We start from the raw sequence: 22512 nt of genomic DNA on the forward strand, positions 1-22512 counted from the left end.
AAGTAATTTTTTCGAAGTCATTATTAATATGTCTAGTTAGTCTTTGGTTATCAGGACTCAGAAGGCACATTTTATATTGAAGCAGGAGTGGACATATATGCAACAGATTTGCTTCTTCATAATTTTTACGTTTTTGTATCCATCATTATAAAGTATAATTAAAATCACAAACTTTTATAGAACAAAACAAATTAATTTAGGATAATTTTGTAAAATTATTATAATTTTAAGAGACTGCAAAAATATATTCAAATTTTATATTAAAAATTAGTATTAGTATAATTCCAAGATAAAAGTAAGCAATATGATATTGGGATATATGTTTTATATCAAATATCTAAACAGAAAAGAACAAAAAATGAGAGTGGTTGTTCTGTAACCATCTGTGGTTTGCTTTATTTGCAGTTGAGAGGTTCTCCATAATTTTAGGATCTCTAACTTTCAGCGATTTTCCTTATATGCTTTATTTCTCATTACTCTATTAAAATAAGTAGAAACTGGTATAAGGTAAAATTTGATCTTATACTATAAATATTAGAAGTAATTATTCTGAAAGGCAACAAAGGTGAAGTAAATTATTTTAACAGCTGTTAACAACAAATGGACCCAGAGGCTAATTTTGTTTGTTTTTGTTTTGGATCCACACTCTGCAGTGCTCAAGGGTTGCTACTGATTTTGCAGTCAGGGATCTTTCCTGGCAGTGCTCATGGTACCCTGGTGAATACAGAGAAAAAAAACTGAGTTGACAGTGTACAAGGTAATCCCTATGCACTATGCTATTGCTCTGGGTCCCAGAAAATTCTAATTTTGAATATACATGTTTCTTTTTTCTATCCTGGGATATTATGATAGATCCATATCAATTAACAAGGGATTATGGCATTATCAATACAGACAAGCAATTGAATTTGGTTTCACACTTTTAAAAGGTACAGGTGTATAAAAGCCAATTTTAAGAAATTGTCTTCTTAGTTATTATTCTACTTTAGAGTTTACATTTATCAAAGAAATTTAATTATATATAAATTGGGTTTATTTGGGAGGTACACCTGGTGGCACTCAGGGGTAACTCTTGGCTCTGCACTCAGAAATTGCCCCTGACAGTCTCCAGGGACCTTATGGGATACCAGGATTTAAAACACCATCCATCCTGAATAGGCTGCGTGCATAGCAAATGCCCTACCATAGGTGCTATCTCTCCAGCCCCAGATTATATATAGAATTTAAGAGATGTTTCTTCTAGAATGAAGCATAAGCAATTTTTATATTTTAACATTCATTTGAAACACAAAAAATTACATTTTTCAAATGATTATCACTAGAAAAGCACTAAAAGCTAAAACAAAATGCTATCATAAAATGTAGTTTATAATGCTATATTTGAGGACATAAAAACACTCAGAATAAAGCAAAATATCATTACTGTCAATGTTTAGTTATTGCTAATTTCCTTACATAAATATTATATAAATATCTGTGTCTTGCTGATCCTTTCTTTTTTTTTTTTTTTTTTTGTTTGGTTTTTGGAGCCACACTCGTTTGATGCTCAGGGGTTACTCCTGGCTAAGCACTCAGAAATTGCCCCTGTCTTGTGGGGACCATATGGGACACTGGGGGATCGAACCGTGGTCCTTCCTTGACTAACGCTTACAAGGCAGACACCTTACCTATAGCACCACCTCACCGGCCCCCTTTCTGATCCTTTCTAATTCAATAAATAAAATGTTTTATTTCTTGATTTCCTAACAATTGTCTATGCAATGCCTTGTTTTATTTACACAAATATTATTTTTTAGTTTATATATAATCAGTTGTAAATTTATCAAGAAGGTTTTCTTACATAGACTCTACATCTCATTTTGTACCTGCTTTGTATGAAATACTTTAATTTTCACAAACAAGAAACAAATATTTTGTTTGTTTGTTTGGGAGTAGGGGGTTAGACAAGTCTGGTAGTACTCATGACTTACTTTTTTTTGATAAGAATATATTTCTGTTTTTTATTAATAATTTTTATTTTGACCAAAGTGGATTACAAATCATTCACAAATCATTACAAATCATTTTAGGTACATAGTGACATTGAATCAGGGCATTCCCACCACCAGTGTTGTCCTCCCTCCACCCCTGTTCCCAGCATGCATCCCATATTATCCCTCCTTTGCCCCCATGGCTGCTAGTATAAGTGGTCCATTTTGTGACTAGCTTGCAGATTGGGTATTGATTCTATTGTAGTTGGCTTTGGATTTGGTTTTAAGTCTGATCATTTTTTATATCTATTCAGTGTTCATACGACTATTTGGTCGTGGTGCCCTCCATTATTCCCCCCCCCCCAATTTGTGAGGCATAACAAGATGGTTCAAGTTATGTTGTTCTGTTTGAAGGTAAGAAAAAAAAAGAAAAAGAAAAGAAAAAGGAAAAAAAGGGGGGGGGCAAAATTCAAACAAGCAAAAAATGGGAGGAATCCTAGAGACTATAAAAATCAGTTTAAGAAAAGAAAGGGAAAAAGGAAGGAAAACATAAAAATAATACAAAAAAAAAAACCCTCAACCACCATTAAAACAACAACAAAACAAAAGCAAACCAAAAAATAAACAAAAACCTGAAAAGCCCCACAGCAATAAAGACAAAAATCAAACACTGACCATGGTCCCGAAATAAAGACGAATCAAAGCACAGGGGAAAAAAGGCAAAGAAAAGAAGAAAAAAAAAAGCGAGCAACAATAATTACAAACTTTTTTTTTAATTTGTGCCATTTTTTTTTTTTTGCATAGGCACAGTAAAAATTGGGGAGATTAGAAAGCGAATTCCCCTGGCCTAAGAGATACAGGTTTTCTCCGCCCTTAAAGTATACTGTCATAGGTATAACTACAGGCTCCATACATGCTCTTTTTACTTCTAGATATCATGACTTACTTTTGACTCTGCACTTAGGGTTAATGCCTAGCAAGAATCAATTAACAATTGTGGTGTTGGGGATTGAAACTAGGTTGTTTTCATGCACTAGAAACTACTTGTAACCTATAATATATAACTTATATATGTTATAAAAATAACATTTATCGGGGCATCAGTGGTGACGATAGAGGTAAGGTGTCTGCCTTGTAAGCACTAGCATAGGACAGACAGTGGTTTGATTCACTGGTGCATAGCCAGAAGTAACCCCTGAGCATCAATGTGTGTGGCCCCAAAACAAAAACAAAAACAAAACATTTATTTTTAACAAATAATATATAACAAACATAAAAATAAATTTATGAAATTAATATTAATTGCAGGAAAATATTTTAATGACTAAATCATAGTTCATTGATATTTTCATTTTAACTTAAAATTAAATTTTTCTTTAAATTTCTTTCCTAAAGAAATTGATTTTTAAGAGAACTATCTAAAGATGATAACATGAAAACTAATTCATTAGCACTAACAGGGAAATACAAATTAAAATGAAAATGAGATATCATCTCAAAAAGTGCAATTTTCTGTTTCAAAGTGAACTAACTCAAAATGTGCTGACAGGGTTGCTTTGAGAAAAGGAACCTTTATTAATTGCTGGTGAGAATATTGTTCATTGTTCATGGTCTATGGAAAACAGACTGAGATTTCTCAAAAAGAACAAAACAGAACTAAAACCAGCACTTCTATATTCCCAAAAATTCTACTCTTTAATATTTACCCAAGAACAATGCCATTAGTGTGTCAGGATATATGTATCTTATGTTTATCATATGCTATTTAAAATAATCAAGTTTTGGAGCAATATAAATGTGTAGCATCAAACCAGTGGATAACTAAACTGAGGTCAATATGTACACAAAGGAGTACTAGATATAAAGTAAGATGAGAACTAGCCTTTTGTTACAACATAGTTGGAATTAAAGGCTACATGAAATAAGTCAGGGGGATAAAGGATACATTCCTCATTTGATGCTTGAGGAAGCTAGATCACTTTATTTATATGTGTTATTAAATGAATCAAACAAAGGAAGGAATAGCTTGTATTCAATGGTAATAGACATTGAGTTTGAGAATAGAACTGAAGTTACCAGTGGTGGAAGGAAGGAGATTAGGGACAAGAAAGGAAAAAAGTGAACTAAAGTACCTGAAGGACAATAGTGTGGGATGTCAGTGGTGTTCATTGTATAGAAACATTGTATATGTGCATTAATATTTATACTATGATGAATATATTGCATCAAGCATTGAATTAAATTAAAGCATTAAATTAAGTAAAAGCATTGAATTAATTTAAATTAAATAAATTTATCCCTGAAAAATGAAAAGTAAAAAGCACCACTATGCAAGATTTAAGTGGCACTTGAGCACATCCAGCCCAATAGCATTTTAACTTGTATCTCCAAGAGGAGCTACATGATACAACTGGTCATGAAGACTACAAAAAAAAAAGCCATATTCCTCCATAGTCTTTCATAATCACCAGAATAAACAAATTGAGTTTATATGATTACTAATAGTACCACGTTTTCATTTTTCTTAAAAAAATTTCTTGAAGTTCATTTTACTAAATAATGAACATATTGTAACTTAGAGCCTTTCTGTAACATAAGTTGATTAAGTAAATAGTATTACCCACTTCCTGTTGATTCAGTATTGAAATAGAGAAAAGAGCTGGAAGTTCCAGCTCACCTCAGGAAGCTCACCACAAAGAGTGATGAGTTTAGTTAGAGAAATAACTACATTTTGAACTGTCCTAATATTGAGAATATATGAGGGAAATGTAGAGCCTGTTTAGGGTACAGGCGGGGGTTGGGGGGGGAGGAGGGAGATTTGGGACTTGGGTGATGGGAATGTTGCACTGGTGATGGGTGGTGTTCCTTTTATGACTGAAACCCAAACACAATCATGTATGTAATCAAGGTGTTTAAATAAAAATAAAAATAAAAAAAAATAAAATAAAAAATTAAAAAATAAATAAATAAATAAATAAATGACTCATGCTTAATTAATTATAATAAAGTCAATTCCCCTATAAAGTGTATGCTTTTATTCTTCTTTCTTGGAGAAATAGTAACTACTTCTGTTTCTTTTCTGTTACTCTGCATTACACCTTATTTTTCTTTATATTTTGAGAATTAGAAAATTATGTTCTGTAACAGAAGATAAATTAATTTCTATGCACACACACACAGAAAAAGAAATAATGTGAGTTGAAGTGGAGTGAAGCTACCTCTTATACCTGTACAAACTCTAATGTGAGCTGAAGGGGATAAAACAGCTCAGACATATCAAATCCCTTGGTTGAAGTATTCCCAAGATGTACCATATGCTTCATAATTATGCAAACTCATATTCTCTATATATACTAAAGATAATTAAACATAGATTGTTGTCAGGTGCAACTGAAAAGAAAAGACTAAGTAACACATACAGACAATATTAAGATTCAGACTTAACTTTAGTGCTGGTAAAATTTAAGTTCGCTCAATTAAGAGTTGATTTAAAATATTTTAACCACATTTCCCATATGGTTACATTCTTACGTTAAGGCACTAAAGCTGTGGATATTCTATTTGGGCCTCTTTAAACACAGTAGGAAATAACAATATTCAATATCTTACAATGAAAAATTTATTTTCATTTATAGTTTAATACTTTAAAAATTAAGATTTTAACTTTTATTTGAAAGCAATTCTATTCAGATTTTTTAACTAAAAACAGCCAACTAAAAGGAAGTAAAGTGATATACATGATGTCCCATTAGTAACAGTTCTGAAAACCACTGTGTCCAAAAATCAAAAAGGGAGAGGAGAGACTGAGAAAAAAGAAAGAAAGAAAGAAAGAAAGAAAGAAAGAAAGAAAGAAAGAAAGAAAGAAAGAAAGAAAGAAAGAAAGAAAGAAAGAAAGAAAGAAAGAAAGAAAGAAAGAGAGAGAGAGAGAAAGAAAGAGAGAGAGAAAGAAGAAAGAAAGAAGAAAGAAAGAAAGAAAGAAAGAAAGAAAGAAAGAAAGAAAGAAAGAAAGAAAGAAAGAAAGAAAGAAAGAAAGAAAGAAAGAAAGAAAGAAAGGAAAGAAAGAAAGAAAGAAAGAAAGAAGAAAGAAAGAAAGAAAGAAAGAAAGAAAGAAAGAAAGAAAGAAAGAAAGAAGAAAGAAAGAAAGAAAGAAAGAAAGAAAGAAAGAAAGAAAGAAAGAAAGAAAGAAAGAAAGAAAGAAAGAAAGAAAGAAAGAAAGAAAGAAAGAAAGAAAGAAAGAAAGAAAGAAAGAAAGAAAGAAAGAAAGAAAGAAAGGAGAGATGGAGAGAAACATTTGTCATATAGGCAGTCTGGATCGGTTGCTGTTGCAGGGTGGGTGACAGGAGAATATATGGAGAAATTGATGGTGGGAAATGAACACTGATGGACGGATGGATGTTGAAACATTGTAAGACTTAAACTCAAATATGTACAACTTTCTAACTCTATTTCATGGTGATATAATAAACAGTATTTTTTATTTTATTTAAACACCTTGATTACATAAATGATTGTGTTTGGGTTTCAGTCATGTGAAGAACACCACCCATTTTTAAAGTGCTCAAATTTTATAAGAGCCAAAAGCCTTATTAAATAAAAACATCTTGATGAGACATGAGTAGTCTCTATGTTTCTTCTATTTACTCTCTCACTAAGATATTTGTGTTTTTTTATTTTTCTTAAAATTTCCTTGTCATTCTTATCAGAAAGACATTCTAAATTGTTTATGTAGTCATATTGAATTAGAAACTACAGGTGCAAAATAAATTATACCTTGTCATATAAAGTGGTATTTCCCAATTTTTTCCATATAGAAAATATCACAGACATATGAGGTACATTAAAGAGAAAATATATTTATTGTATTGTTGCCAAATGTTAAGTTGATATAAATGTGCAAATGTATTGATATTTTCTTTTAGAACAATTAAAAACATTGTAATTTCACAAAAACTATCCTCATCTTAAAGAGTTAATCAGTAGTTTTTAGATGGAAGAAGATGCTCTTTTAAGCCAATTGTTCAATTTCACTGTAATTACTCTGTAAACACTCTGTAAACACTGTAAAAACACTGTAACACCTCCAGGAGACAAAAACACGTTGCATATTTATGTGTCAAATGAGAAAATCAAGTACTAAAATGTTTAGCTTCCAATTTGTAGTATATACTTCAAAAAAGTAGTTGTCTGGACAACAAAGAACAACAGAAATTCACCAATACCTAAGTTTAGTAATGAACATTCTTAGGATTATATTAAATATGCTGAATAGAAGTGCAATGATTTACAACTAGAATTCAAGTAAAACTTTCTTTTTATTTTGGCTCAACATTTTATTATTAGAATTCAAAATTAATTGTGGATATGATTTGCCATAAAATTCACCTTGGAGTTCTTCAATTTATACTGGAGTGATAGAAAATAAATAATTTGGAACTATTAGCATCCTGGTGCTTTATGCTGCTAATTAGGAAAAAAGTTCAAATCCAGTCCAAACACTCTTCAGTTTAAATTTTTTATTTCAAAAATTTGTTGGAAATAGTTGAACATTTGCACCAAAACCTCAGGTTTAGAACATTTGTGGGATTTTATCTGATTTATAAGAGTATTGAGTTATTTTTTAAGGCAATGGAAATGGAAAAAAAATACTTGATAGTATCTGAATATTTTAGAAGGCATTTATAGCTGTTATTTTTTCTTTAGATTTTTTGCCTAGTGAACAAGACAATTTTCAAAACCCATTCTTACAATCAATGAAATGTACGTAAAGTACAATTGCTAAAGAGTAATAGTTCATAAATTAAATATTTGACAATTTAGATTCTATAACTAAATTATTTTAGATATTGCAACAACAATGACTTCCATAGAGTTTGTTTTGTTTTATTTTGTTTTGTTTTTTAGCCACAAGGGGTGGCACTCAGGGGTTACTCCTGGCTATGCACTCAGAAATAGTTCCTGGCTAGGGGGACCATATGGGACGCCTTGGAATCGTCATAGGCTAAGTCGCACAAGGCATATGCTTTAAGCCCTGCACCATCGCTCCGGCCCCCTTTCATAAGTTTAAATTTGAAACTCAAGGTACAAAGTACTCTAAACAATCTATACTTATCAATGACAGAAAATATGAATATGAAATTTCATATTTGAATTTAAGTAATTTTGACCAGTGAGAATGGACTATATCTAAAAGACTGGAAGCAATCAGTTTTGGTAGGGACATGATGAGAAAACCTTTATCCAAATTTTTGTCCGCCCTTGATTTCATCTGAAAACAGTACAATCCCTTCTCTAAGACTAGAGTATAACTTCCATAGTACTCAATAATTTTATCTACTTGGCTTCTACCTCCAGGACACAAAATCATTAACTCAAAATTATATACAAATATATATTTATAAATAATTTTATTATATTGTTAAGTTTATTATTCAAAATATAAAAAATACAAATATTAAATGAGAGATGATTGGATAGTTATATAAAATGGAATATTATACAGTAATAAGAAAAGAAATTTTGCAATTTACTGCAACATGGAGGGGACTCTAGGGCACAATGTTGATCAACATAATTCAGAGTAAGGGAAATATCATGACTCATGATCTGAGAGATATAGCAAAACCAAACTAGAAAATAAATAATATTGGATGATGATAGGTTTTAAAATTAATTCAATTTTTAATTAATTTAATTTAAATTTAATTTAATTAATTTTAATTTAATTTTAAACTTTGAATTAGCAAATCATGCTATGAAGATAAAGTAAAAATATGCAAATTATAAGGACAAATGGACAGTTGTAGAAAATCAAGGACATTTTGGTGTTGTATAGGTCTAGTAAGTTTTTATATCAAAACCATAAGTATTAATATTACTTTAGTTTACTACCTAAAACACAATAATAATTACAGTTAAAATATTAGTAACTAGCAGTTTTCTCTAAAACTCTACAATGCAAGACATGATTTGAGAAATATATTCATCTTCTAACATATGATGAATACTTATAATAAATTCATACTTATTATTTATTGAAAATCAGACTTAATAAAGCTTAAAGTTCTATCGATTTATATCACTATGTAGTAACCAATTTATATTTCAATAGCTTCGAATGCTATTTTTATTTTATATTCCTGAACTTAAAAAGTGACTTTATTTTTGTGTCTCCAAACCCTAAGTTATTGTTAAAGCTTTAGAATCTAATTTACATAACATATTTTTATGCATATGCCTGTCGCTTGAGTTGGTGTGTATGTCGATGTTAGAAAACCAAACTGGTTAAATAGTACCTATATACGATTTCCCCATATGTTTTATGATATTCACCACATTTGTACCTAGTATCCAACAGGAATCACATAAAAAGAACTCTTAAAGTAGATGTAGAAGCACTGTGTCATATGTACTTAGTCCAGAAATAAGTATAACATCACTTTACTATTTTCACTTTTTCAAGGAAAATGCTGTCAATCTGATAAATTTAAAAAGAAAGGTTTAAGGAAAGGACAAAGACTATATAAAAAGGCACTTTTAACCTTTTTGGTTGGTTGATAATATAATATGAGAGAAAGACTGAATTTCTGATTTATTGAGATTAAGAAAGTCCTTGACCTTCTTCTGGTTCATACTTATGTTCAATATATGATTAAATGTATTTCATATATGTGCATTTCTATTCCATTAATAAAGTTATAAAACTGGAAATTATTATCTCAAATTTAATTCATTTTCTATGTTGCTGAGACAAGATAGAACAAATTTATGATTAAAACTATATACATTTTAATATATGGGAGTCCAAGAGTTCTTCAGGCTTGAAATAAGTTTTACTGTCTAAATTTTTGCATGGCTGCAGTTTTTTGCTGGTAATTCTGGAAAAAAATGTGCTTGTCTTATTCATGTTTAAACGTCTTCTGCCATCCTTGACTCCTGACCTCCATCTTTATTCAAATACAGGAACATTACAACGTTTGATCTCACCCTATGAATCTTCAAACTTGTATTAAATTTGATTAAGACATATATTCCAAGATAATCTTCCGATATCACGTTTCTTAACTGCATCTGCAAATCAAATAATGTTCTCTCAGGTAATAAGTTATAGTTTCCAGGTTGTAAAATAAAAATATAAATAAGATTCCATGAGTTGGATGAGACCCCCCCCCCCAAGCACCGTGTATCTCACCCCTAAGGAGGATGGGTCTGATGAAGGAGGGTAGTGGCGGAGAAATAATACATCAAACAGTTGAGAGATTAGCACAGCGGTAGGGCATTTGCTTTGCAAGCGGCCGACCTAGGACCAACAGTGGTTTGAATCTCGGCATCCCATATGGTCCCTCATGCCTGCCAGGAAGATTTTTGAATAGAGAGCCAGGAATGATTCCTGAGTGCTGCAGGGTGTGGCCCAAAAACCAAACACAAAAAAAAAGATTCATTGGAGTAAATCTGCTTTTTGCCTCATTGCCTTTCTCTGCCATGTGCAGCCTCTGCCATGTGCTCAGCCTATCCATGTCCATAGTCTTCCTCTTGTGCTCTTTCACCAGCCCCAAGTCCAGACCCTTTCCTTATTATTCAGAATCCCACCCACCAGGGTTGGGGAAGGCCCTATAATCAGGTAGGCTGATTTTGAAAAGAAGAGTTTAGGGATAAATGAAGTTTTGGGGAAGGGTTCACTTTATTTCTCCAATTTTTCTGTTTTAAGAAAAACAAAAAAGTGAGAAAAGTTATAAATTGTTTGTTCTACTTTTCTCTGCTTTAAATCTCAGTCTAAGAGTCTATGTTTTAGTTACTTATTTGGGGGCCAATTGTAAAATAAAAGTATAAAAAAAGAGTCCATGAGTTGGGTGAGCCTGCCCCAGGTACCATGTTTCTAACCCATTAGGCAGACAGATCTGATAAATCAGGCTAGCAGCAGAGAAATGATACCAAGCCAGTCAGCACAAAATTTATCAGGATTAGACTGCTTTTTCTGCAAGACTTTTCTCTGCCATGAGTCTCTCTGCCATGTGCTCATTCTGCAGAGCCCAAAATCAACACTCTTATTTATTCCCCAGAACCCTATCCACCGTGTTAATCCACCTGTAATCCAGGTGGGCTTTTACATATCAAAAGAAGAGTTTAGGGAAAAAGGAATTTGCAGGAAAATTTCACCTACTGAAATTCATCTGACTATCCAACAACTCAACAATTTACAACTAACTTCCTGAATTTAAACTATTCCCCACTTATATTTTTCTCCTTTAGTGAAAACATCAGATTTAATTTATTATATGAATCCATAATACTTTCACTTAATTCAGATTTGTTTATTTTTATGTTTAAATATATATATATATTTATGTTTAAATATATATATATATATTTATGTTTATATATGGGGAAAATATATATATATATATTGGTTTTTGGACACAGCCAGTGATGCTCAGGGGCTACTCCAGGCTATGTGCTCAGAAATCACTCCTACCTTGGGATACCACATGGGATACTGGGGGATTGAACTGGAGGATGAAACCACAATCCATCCTAGGTTAGTGTGTTCAAGGCAAATGCCCGACAGCTTGCACCACCACTCCAGCTCTTAAAATAAATTTTAATTAATTAATTAATTTATTTATTTATTTTGGTTTTTGGGTCACACTCGGTAGTACTCAGGGGCTATTCCTGACTTTAAGCGCAGAAATCACACCTGACAGGCTTGGGGGACCATATGGGATGCTGGGATTTGAACAACTGTCCTTCTGCAAGCAAGGCAAATGCCCTACCTCCATGCTATCTCTCCAGCCCTAAAATATATTTTTTATAAAATATATTGTATATTTTTTCTTATAAAATATATTTTCTGATTTGGAATTCAATGCCAGTTTTATTCAGGGCTTAGTTCTATCTCAGAGAAGACTCATGATGATGCCTAGAGAACATGTGCAGTGCCAGGGGATGAACCCCCATCTGCCACATGCAATGCAACTATACTACACACTATCATTTCTCCAGCCCTCTTTTTTGTGTTTAATAAAGAAAATTCACGATTGACTTGATATAGTTTCTTAATGAATTACCTTAGTTATAAGGTGTGGTAGATCATCACCCCAAGGCCAGTCAGTCAGGAAGATACCTTTAATTTCTCATAGCAAAGGATAAATCTGACAAAGTGGCTTGTCTAAGTATGAGTTAGCCCAGACAAGCCAGAACAAAGATCTCTTTTATTAGGCTTGATCTGTATTTATGTTCTCCCAATAGTTGCACATTGTGTGTAATGAGTTAGTACAAAGAGAAAAGAAAAATTGTTAGCACAGCTGTGGTCAGGGCAATGTGGGATAGATAAGAAATTGCCTTGAGACCTTTGAACTGCTCGGCTCTTTTTGGTAGAAAGTTTTGCGCAAGGTTGGTTATCACTTTAAGGATGTGGAAGCCTTTATGTCTGTACAAATCTTAACAAAATGTTTTCAGGGTAATGCCCATATCTTAGGGCAGCATTTAAGGAATGATTTCCTACAAATTGATTTTAGTTTATTGTTTAGAATTATAGACTTATATGTGGTGATAGAAATGGGAAGATGCTTGATCTTTCATTAGAAAAGAGAGATTACTGAGTAGTAAAGCAGGAGATGAGGGAGGAGAAAGACTCAAACTGGCATAAGGAAGAGAGGTTACTTGTACACTTTGTGCTGATAGTTGTGGTGGTGTGTAGTGATTGTGTACATAAAATCATAAGCATTGTTATTGTAACTGTGTTTTCTAAATACAATAAAACATCTTAAAAACATTTTAAAATTTTATTTCTGTTTTAATGAACACCTCCTCTATGTTACATAACTAAATTTCTGTTTTATGAAGAAAATATTGAAAATATAATCCCTTAGAAATTCTCATAATCTTTAGGGATGTTTGTTTTAGTTTATGAAAATTTATGACATTAGGATCTTCCCCTTAGTGTTGTTGCAGAGAGATGAAAGGATTTAGAGAACATAGGCTGTTTGCAACAGGGTAATGTTAATCTTTTCTGTTAATGTTCTCTGCATTAAGTATGTATATCTTGCTCTAGTTACAAAAAATTAGTAATTATCATATGGTAATTATGAAGCCACTTCATCTCAAATTTTGTACTTCCACATACATAATTAAATTATATGTAATGGTAAAGGTAGCTATAAAAATGACATAATTTTAAAAATGACAGAAATACTTTTTTCTAAATTACATAGACCAGAAGAAGAAGTTTACTACAGGATAGTATCATTTATATGTGATATTTAGAATAACTGAAGGAAGAAATGCAATGGATTATATCAGGGCTGTTGAGAAGACTTTAATCTCCAAAATGTACTGAGAGGAAAGAAATTGAGTGCAGAATGAGAAAGACGAATATGAAATGATACATGATAGAGACAAAGGAGCCTCAAGTGCATTGGAGGTCGTAAGAAAGGACAGAACCAAATATCCAAGCCAGAATCAACAATCATGAGATCACAAGACCCAAACTTTAACATCAAATTTTAAAAGGTGACTGTTATTATGGAAGCTGAGGCTGGGGTCAGTGTCATGGGATGGACTCTCTGTGGACATTGGTAAAGGAAGATTACACTGATGCTGAAATGTATGTCTAAAACCCAAGTATAAATAACTTTTTAAATCACAATGGTATAAATAAAAAATTAAATACAACAAATTGAACAAAGTAAATTAAATTTTAAAATACATCTTTGTAAACTTTAAAAATCCAGTTCAGTGCTCGCTTCGGCAGCACATATACTAAAATTGGAACGATACAGAGAAGATTAGCATGGCCCCTGCGTAAAGATGAAAAGCAAATTCGTGAAGAGTTCCATATTTAAAAAAAACATCCAGTTTAACAACATTATAAAAGTAAAAGTATGAGAGCCTCTAGAAGGACTCTGCCCATTTTCGACGTTTTTGATTTTTACCCCAGTTTATTAATTTTCTCTTCTTCAAACAAAACCACATAACTTGAACTACCTAGTCCCACCTCCCAATTAGAGGGGGAAATAAGGGAGGTACCAAGACCAAACAGGTGTAAGACCACTAAGTAGTAAGCAAGGCAAAGAGTGGACCACTCATGCTAGCAGCCCCCGGGGGTGAGGGAGGAGGATATGGGAGGTAGGACGGGAACGGAGGTGGAAGGAGGACAATTCAGTGATGGGAATTCCCCTGATTTTATGTTAATATGTACCTAAAATATTATTGTCAACGATATGTAAGTCACTATGATTAAAATAAAAATATATTATTAAAAAGATATATTTAAAACCTGATGTTTAACAAATAAAATGATTCTAATGAAACTTTTTTTTTTTTTAGGCCACACCCATTTGACGCTCAGGGGTTACTCCTGGCTATGTGTTCAGAAATCGCCCCTGGCTTGGGGGGACCATATGGGACACCGGGGGATCGAACCGCGGTCCTTCCTTGGCTAGCGCTTGCAAGGCAGACACCTTACCTCCAGCGCCACCTACCCGGCCCCGATTCTAATGAAACTTTTAAGTTCTCTACCTTTAAAATACATTCTCTTTTTTATAAAGGCAAAGTTTATTGATTTCTATTTGAAATAATAGAGTTATTATCACTATTCTTATGCTCTAAGCATGTAAAATAAGTTGACTTTCCTTGCTTGAAAATAACATTTTATAGTTTTATTTTTCTAATATCTCTCAGATCATTTTGAAGTACGATTGAAGGGTATTTTACACACAACCCAATAACTTTAATTGCTACATTTATCATGCATGAACTCCAGCTGCCAAAAATATGTTGGCACTAAGCAAAGGAGTAGTTATCTCATGGGAATTTCATTATTTAACATTAAGGAAGAGCTGCAACTTAATTGTCATTGTAACCAAGAACTTCTTGTAATGGAATGTGAGAAGAGAAAGAGGAAAAACCTTTTTTCCTCAAGATCTCTTTGTGTGATATCTACTTTTCATATGGTATGGCCTCAACGAATATTAATAACATCATCATGCCCTTCACTTGTTTAACCAGAGAAAATAAGAAAACCTAGAAATATCAACATCAAGTTAGTGATCTTAAAGGCAATATCCTACAATATTACTATTCACCTTACTTTATGAAATACGAATGAATTGTGCTACTATTTACTACTAGAAACTCTCTCCTATGGGGCCAATATCCCAAATAATGGTCTTTCATAAAATTAAACTATAGTATAAAATATAACAGGTCATCATGATTGTGTTATAATTATGAAAGATACTGAATAGATATTTGCTTTTTTTTAATAATCTAGTTTGATTTCAAAAAGATCTAAATTTGTTTCAATATAAAATATAAAATTAGAACTTTCATGTAATTGGAAATTAGTTAAACATTTTTAGCACAGTGAGTAGCACTTTCTGATTTGAAGACAATTTATCCAGCTTCAATCCTTTGCATCCAATATGGTCCCTCAAGTTTTCATGATTGATCCCTGGGTACAAAGCCACAAGTATGTCCTCAGTACATCAAATATTAAAAGTGTGGCCAAAACAAGAACATAGGAAAAGCAAAAAATTATTTACGTAGTAAAGTAAAAATCCTCTCACTTTAATGTCAACTTACTTTTTTTTGTGAGGCCCTCTCTAATTTTTCTCCGAGGTCCTGAGGGCCACTCCTGATAGCAGTCAGCAAACTAGGCTCATTAAATTTCCAGAATGTGAATCTACTTGTGTTACTATACAGAGAAATGTTCCAGAAGTGCACCATAACCTTCAAGAATAATGTACTTAAGGGTTTTAGGGTATATGGTACTAGGTTTATGTTTGTATCCTGAAATAGGCACAGCCTGTGTTCCTAACAGCAGAGAAACCTAGTTGGTTCCAATATAAAGTTACATTTAAAGTGTTATGAAGATGTAAACAACATATATTTGTTAAATGTGTAAGAATTATTACAAATTAAAAAGTTAATGGAGATGCTGTGGGGCTCTGTGAGCTGAAAAAAAAAGTTAATAATGCATTTATTTATCAGTATATTGTACTTGGTAAAATTAGACATTGTCTCTACATACTTATATATCTTTTTTATGAAGAGTTAATTGTATATTCATGCATTTTTTGGATATGTGTGTCTGCACATATGTAGATAATGGAGGATGAGAAGTTAATTTTGAAAAATACAGGCTAAATATATTGATTTTAGTACCAATACTATATGCCAGCAGTATGCGATAAACACAAAATATATGTTAACAATTCAAAGAAATGTATTTCAGCTACAATTCTGTGTGGGTATATAACTTAGAGATATGTCATAGGATGTGAAAATTCACAAAATGTGGAATAGCGAGTGAGATTATAAATTTTGCTTAAAGCAGTGACAGTGGGTAACTGATGAATAAAAAGTCAATTCCAATTATTTTTCACTTACTGTATATATTATAAAGGTTTAAGTAGGAAGCCATGAGAAATATTTCTTCTCAAGAAAATGTGCATGGCTATCTTAAGGGCATTCTAGGAGGTAAACATGTTTTTTGTCTATGCTTAATATTTCTCTTGCCTTAGGCAAAGATAAACATTGGAATTTACTAAGTCAGTTTTCAACCATAATTAAGAAACCTATGTGGGCTTGTTCTTTAATCTCTTATTTTTTAACTCTGAAGGAACCCATGCTGTCTTGAACACATACTTCTCTCCTCTTGTATATATCTAAGATTCATTCAACGTAATTTACCTTGCATCACACAGTAAAAATAAGATGAAAAAGGTGGAGTTGTTTTTCTTTTATAAAATCACTGATATTTTGTGCCATTCCTAAATTATCTTTCACAAAATGTCTTGTTATTAAAGGAGAATAAAAGCACTGATTACGTAAATCTTATTCAATTAATTCAATGTCAGTATTGTTTGTAGGTAGCTAAAATATTCTTGAATAAAATATAGAATTTGATTCATTTAATTTTAAACTGTTTAATATTTAATCAAATATGAGTGTAATTGAAACAATATAGCATTGACATTTTGATATAAATTTGGTAATTTCAAAGAAATGCTAGCAATTTCTCCATTTTTGAACCACCTGTTCTTGTATTTAAAATTACAGAGATATGCTTTTCACAACCCAAATATTATCTTTTAGTATTATGATCCTAAAATTAATAATAAATTAGTATTAGTACAATTTAATATTGCTGCATATTTTTAATTAATCACGACAAAGAAATACTTTGGGTGAGCTCAAAGTGAATTTTAATTGAGAAGGCAAGTAGAAGAGAAGTAGAGGAAACAAAGAATGAGAGAGCAGAGATAGAGATAGATAAAATTTATTGCAAAAGTCTCCACAGAGAGAAAATGGAGTCAATAATGAGTCTACATATCCAGAAGTTAGGGGGTATGAAGGAACCTATTACTGAATAGATATAGATTAATGGGCTAGAAATGTCAAGGAACTATTAAGTCTTTCCTATCTTTAAATATATGTTTTAGGGCTGCATTTGAACCACAGTTGTGTTTGAGAGAATCCAATAGAGATGAGGAACAATATGTCTCCTGAAAGATAAGGTCAGTTTCAGATCCTTTAGAGTTGGCAAATACACAAGCATTAATTATTACTAACACTTTCCAATGTTATTTTTAATGCTTACCAAACTCTGAAAATGGATCATTCTAATGATGCAGTCGCTCTAGTACTTTTGTTTGTTTGTTTTCTAAATAGTCATAAAACTCGGCACAATATATGAAACAGGTTTTTCAAACATTACAGGACACGTCATTCAGGGTTAAGATTCTCTGAAGAAAAGTACATATTGCCATGTTCCCATCAATTTCTTTCAGGGTAATATTTTTTTTGGCCACTGTGAAGGGAGGTGATAATCAAGGATCATAATTTTGCTGTGATAAGGAGGCAGGTATCAAATTTTAGGACTCTTAGGTGACTATAATTTATGGGGCAATCCCAAAACTCTGCAGGGAGATTTTTTGCAATAACTTGCCAGAGAAAAGACAATTATACATTAAAATTTTCTAGTGTTAAATCATGTACATAAATGATCAGATGAATTAGAGCAGATAAACTGTGCTCTGTATTTTTAGTTTTCAGATATAATTTCATAACATCAGTTCTTAGGAGTTAAGGTCTGTGTCAGAAGGACATCATTCTGGGCTAAGGATAAAACTGAAATAGAACCAAGACTAAAACCTTCTTGACTGATTGCTACCAAAGCTTATAGCTTCCCAGAAAGAATCTCAACACATTTTATTTTCATCAGAGGTTGACAAACCTTTTCTCTAAAGGTCCAGATAAATATTTTAAGCTTGGAGATCAAAGTTATGTCAGAATAAGTCATTTTCATTGCCTAAAAAGATAGCCCTAGGCACAGCGTGATGAGAAGACTGATTCACACAATTGAGTTGGAAGTGTTATGAAGGAGGAGTAATATGGTCCTTGGGACATGGAGGTGGTACAAGAGTGAGTGGGTGTTGTGTTGGAACTATGTGCATGAGAAATTATTATTAAGCAGCATTGTAAATTAAAACAACTTAATATTTTAAAAAGAAAGTACTCAGAGACAGTAGGTGGATAGATGAGCACTGTTTTCATTTACTAACTTTTATTTAATTATTAAAAATAGACATAATATTTTACTAAATTAGCAATGCCTGGAAATTATAACATGTACACTTGAATGTAAATTATAGGGTGTGATGCTTTTATTGTGGAGAAAATGGAAGTAAACCTGGTAATTTTGAAAATAAGTAATATTATACTATAGATGCCAAATAGATTGATAGAACTCTCTCTAGTGAAGACCGAATATTCTCTCCCAATTATTCTTAAAACTATCCATAGATAGTTTTAATAGCTAATTTTAATAAATTTATATATGAGACCTATGAACAAAATACTAAAAATAAAAATTAACGTATCTTGGGACTGGAGAATAGCATGGAGGTAAGGCATTTGCCTTGCATGCAGAAGGTCGGTGATTCAAATCCTGGCATCCCATATGGTCCCCTGAGCCTGCCAGGAGCAATTTCTGAGCATAGAGCCAGGAGTAACGCCTGAGCACTGCCGGGTGTCACCCCCCCCAAAAAAAAAAAACTAAAGTATCTTTTATTCATACAGATTATATTTAAATTTAGACATCATACACTATGACAAGGTTATAGGAAGTCTATAATTAATATTATATATATTATATATATATTATATAATATATATAATATAATTAAAATTATATTAATATTAATATAACATTAATAATATTTTAAAGCTATATGAATACCCTAATGCCTTCCTCTGATTCCTGTTCTAAGGATAAATTATTTTATTTTATCTTTAATCCCTGATTTTGTTTAGATCCTGTGTAGAGTTTCTTGCCTTTACACTAATTATGTTGGTTACACATTCTAAAATATCACTACCTTTTTTATTAGCCTCCCATATAAAATTAACAGCAGGAAATAGGATCTCCTTGAAAACTGAAAAACCCACTTAATCTGCTGCCTATTCAGAAGTAATTTAGGTGTTGTTGTTTTCAGTTAAAGTTACTCACTTAATCTAGCTTCAGCATTTCTTTGCAACTATATAAGGGCTCTCATATCTGCAGTATTTCTTTATATTTTCCCCAAGGCTTTTGCTCTTTGATTTGATGCAGAAAATTTTCAAGTTATTGCAGTTGTAGTGAAGGCTATACTACTTAAGGCTACTCTTAAGTTTTTTTCTTTGTTCTAAATCATTGACTCCCGCTTAAAGGATTTACTAGACAAAATAGCTTCAATCTTAACTGTATTGTAGGGAGATTTTCTAAGTTGCTAGGAAGGCTCTATTGTATTATACTTTCTTATTCATGTTTTCAGAACTGTTTATACTTTAGAATGAATAAAAAGATGTTTTTTCTTATTCTACAGCCCAAGAACTTTAGACCTCTTTCTATTTTTCATCTTAAGCATGTATGCAAACCACTATTTTTATTATATTCAATTAATTATGTTAAAATTTTGTGACATATTTATGAGAAATAATAAATCACAGTACTTCATTCAATATCATTATAGTTATAAAACAATTGTAAGGCTTGTTTTGTCATATTTTCATATTTTGTGTTTGTTTCTTCAGTACTTGTTGTCCAGCTATATATTTTAGGCTTTTCATGTCATTATCTTACCATTTACTACATTTTATACTGATTAGATTAAAATGTATTAAGTTACTCTGTGGACATTTCAGTGCTCTAATGGAATAAAAGCTACTTCTCATTTATACTTTTTAAAGCAAATAACAACTTTCAAGGCAACTGTTGTATGATGCATCAGTATTCAAGTATCTACATTTATTTGACTACTGATGATTTTTTCTTTCTTTTTTTTTGGGGGGGGGGCACACCCGGTGGTGCTCAGGGGTTACTCCTGGCTGTCTGCTCAGAAATAGCTCCTGGCAGGCACGGGGGACCATATGGGACACCGGGATTCCAACCAACCACCTTTGGTCCTGGATCAGCTGCTTGCAAGGCAAATGCCGCTGTGCTCTCTGGGCCCGACTACTGATGACTTTTACCATAAAAAAACTGTTTCAAGTTTTCAAGTTTTAGTCAGTTACCATTACTTGCAAAGTTCTTTACAATTTAGGGAAGACACTTGAGTGATATTCATAAGAATTCTCTTCCCTTTATGACACCTAGTAAAAATACCATTGAGACAAACTCATGTAGAAAGCCTGTCTTGAATACAGGCAGGGTGGGGTCGGGAGATGGGGGCATTGGTGATAGGAATGTTGCACTGGTAGGGGGGGCATTCTTTTTATTACTGAAACCCAATTACAGTCATGTTTGTAATCACGGTGTTTAAATAAAGATATTATTAAAATGAATAACATTTTAACCTGGAAATATAAAGGAATCAATTATGTCATTCCTGAGAGCCTGTGATATCTGTTTTTCTGGGATATATAAAATTTGCAGAGCTTGAAATTGCTCTTCTACCAAGTACTTTGATATTGATGAAAGACACCAAGTCCTAAAACTCACAGCAGGCCTCTCTGAGAACCATTTTATGAAGTAGAATGTATGTATTTAGGGTCTTAGTCCTTTTGTTCGACCTAATGGGAAGAATTATCTTGGGCTTTCCTGAAGCCTCTAAGCTTCCTTTTTCTACTTTTCTTATTTCTTTCATGTAAATCAGGGTAAAAGAGTCTCTCTCTTTTATTCTAACTAAATGCCATTCAGATGGTTGTGGAAGAAAACATGCTCTAGTATTCATCTAAGAGCATCTTATCTTTGACTAGTGTTCTCATTATTATGCTTTGCTATACTCCATTTGTCAAAAAGAAATAAACAGAATGAATTCTAGTTCCTAAACATTCATTTTAGCATAGAAGTGTTCATAAAATCATGTTAGTTCTTTAGAAAATTCTACAGAATCAATGGCCTCATGAACAAATTTTATGTTAAAATTGTCAGCATATGTGTACTTAAATACTTAAAAAGAAAATTAATACAAAATCAAACCACATATTTATCCTCAGCCTTCAAGAAACCTAACAATAATCTTAAGGAGAGTTAATATGTTTTTCTTAATTCGTATCACTTTGCTGATTATTAAAGTCAATACCATTCAAAGTTAAACCTAATTTTTGTTTCATTTATTTGTTTTTGGCCCAACCCAGGTGTGATAAAGGATTTCTCTTAGTTGGGTCTGCCATTAGGGATCACTTTTGGAGGGATCATGTGTCCACATGTGGTACCAGGGATCTAAGTTATGTTAGTTATACGCAAGGAAAGTGTTGTACCCAGACACCTTTTAATATTTATTTTATTTTATTTTATTATTTTATTTTATTTCATATTTTGGATCACATTCACCATTATTCATAGGTTCCTCTTGGCTTTGCACTCAGGAATTACTCATCAGAGTGTTCAGGGAACCACATGGGATTCTGCAGATCAAAGCTAGTTCAGCCTTACAAGGATAGCTCAGAACTTCATCTCGTTTTATTTCTCAGTTATCTCCTGAAGTCAGAGCTAGTGCTCTACACAATATAAGCTAAGCAAAATAAAATAGAATTACTCTGTACTCAGTGCTGAGAAAGCAATAGAATAAACATAATTATGAAATATTTAAATTGGCTGTTTATATTTTTAAAAATAAAATACAATTTTATTGGCTGTTTTATTTTTCTGTTTTTCATTTACTGTCCTTTCACCTTTTACTGAAATTCAGTTTATAATGTTGACTTTAATTTGGTTCTTTTTTATATTTTTTGATATTTGGGTACACTGATCAAAGTTCAGGTCTTACTCAAGGACTGCTCAAGGGTCACTCCTGGCAGTCAAGGCGTCATTTGGGGAACATAGGATTCACTCAGGATGATCATCAAGGCAAGCTCTTATCAACTGTTTATGTATCTAGCCCCATACTTTCTATACTTAAATATGAGAACAAAACTAAAGAAAATTATTTAATAATTATAAATAATAGTATATTAGTTAAAATATATTGTGCCATTTCATTTTACTGTTCTACAAAATATTTGTTTAATATATTAATGAGTTATTTTTACTTAGTTTCTACTAAGTCGATACCAAGGCCAA

At 32.1% G+C, this 22512-nt stretch overlaps 1 non-coding gene across 1 annotated transcript; it reads left to right on the plus strand.

The window, feature by feature from the left end:
• Positions 1-13700: 13700 nt before the first annotated feature.
• LOC126032999 (U6 spliceosomal RNA) lies at positions 13701-13807 on the plus strand. The gene has a single exon (XR_007504156.1). It is a non-coding gene; the product is annotated as a U6 spliceosomal RNA (small nuclear RNA).
• The last annotated feature ends 8705 nt before the right edge of the window (positions 13808-22512 follow it).

Source organism: Suncus etruscus, chromosome 16 (assembly GCF_024139225.1).
Source record: "Suncus etruscus isolate mSunEtr1 chromosome 16, mSunEtr1.pri.cur, whole genome shotgun sequence".
NCBI lineage: Eukaryota > Metazoa > Chordata > Mammalia > Eulipotyphla > Soricidae > Suncus > Suncus etruscus.